Below are 1,240 nucleotides of genomic sequence, written 5' to 3'. Positions count from 1 at the left end.
CACACACACACACACACACACACACACACACACACACACACACACACACACACACACACACACACACACACACACACGTATATTAAAATCTTTTTTTGCTTTTCTTTATTGTGGTAGTGATTGAACCCAGAGATTTATGCTACCAATGGAGTATGCTATGCCAGAACTAACTTCATTCCTTCTTCTTCCCCATCCCTCCTTTCCTCTCTATCTGCCCCTCCCCTTCCTCTCTTCTGTCCTTTCTTTTTCCTCGCAACATTTCTCTCCACTTTCCTTCTTTTTTCACTTTACTTCCCTTCCTTTTCTCTATGCACTTCTCCCTTTTATCCCTTCTTTTTTTTATCTTTGCTGGGAAGTCAAACTCAGGATTTCATGAAGGCTAGACAAGAGCTTTAATTCATTATTTTTGCTTGAACTTGGGATCTGGAAACTGTCTGAGCACTTTTTCTCAAGGCTAGAGCTCTACCACTTGAGCCACAGCTCTACTTCTGGCCTTTTGGTGGTTAATTGGAGATGAGAGTTTCACAGACTTTCCTAGCTGGCTTTGAACTGCACTGGCCTTGAGCTGAAGAGCTCAGGGACAAGAGCCCAGGTCCAGAGTTCAGGTCCCATAAATGAGTAGAGTGCTTGCCTTGCATGTATGAGGCCCTGGGTTCAATTCCTCAGTACCACATAAGCAGAAAAAGCCAGAAGTGGCACTGTGGTAGAGCACTAGCCTTGAGCTGAAGAGCTGAGGGACAGCACCCAGGCCCAGAGTTCAGGCCCCACCACTGACAAAAAAAGTCTAATTTTGAAAATCCAGCCATTATAATATTTCTTTCATTAGAAATGATTTGTGAGAACATTAATGGGAAAATCCTATATCAGAAATATTTTTATCAGAGGTAGGTCTTATTTTTTTCTGTTTGGTTCAAGCTTGGGCACTGTCCCTGAGCTTTTGAGCTCAAGGCTAGTGCTCTACCACATTTTTACCTTGAGCTACAACTCCACTTCTGGCCTTTTGTTAGTTAACTGGAGGTAAGAGTTTCATGGACTTTCCTGCCTAGACTGGCTTTGAACTGCAACCCTCAGATCTCAGCCTTTTGAGTAGCTAGGATTATGGGGGTGAGCCACTAGCTTTGCCAGAGGTTCTTTTTTTTTTGGGTCCAGTCGTGGGGCCTGAACTCTGGGTCTAGGCGCTGTCCCTCAGCTCTTCAGCTCAAGGCTAGCGCTCTACCACTTGAGCCACAGCGCCACTTCT

General features: G+C 44.8%; 1 protein-coding gene across 2 annotated transcripts in view; it reads right to left on the bottom strand.

Moving 5' to 3' along the window:
• Positions 1–1,240, bottom strand: part of Znf280c (zinc finger protein 280C) — a 37,976-nt gene that overhangs the window by 14,519 nt on the left and 22,217 nt on the right. The gene's annotated exons all lie outside the window — the stretch shown is intronic.

The sequence above is a fragment of the Dipodomys ordii genome, unplaced genomic scaffold (assembly GCF_000151885.1).
Source record: "Dipodomys ordii isolate 6190 unplaced genomic scaffold, Dord_2.0 Scaffold38, whole genome shotgun sequence".
NCBI classification, from domain to species: Eukaryota; Metazoa; Chordata; class Mammalia; order Rodentia; family Heteromyidae; genus Dipodomys; species Dipodomys ordii.
This window is presented reverse-complemented; position numbering and strand designations above follow the sequence as displayed.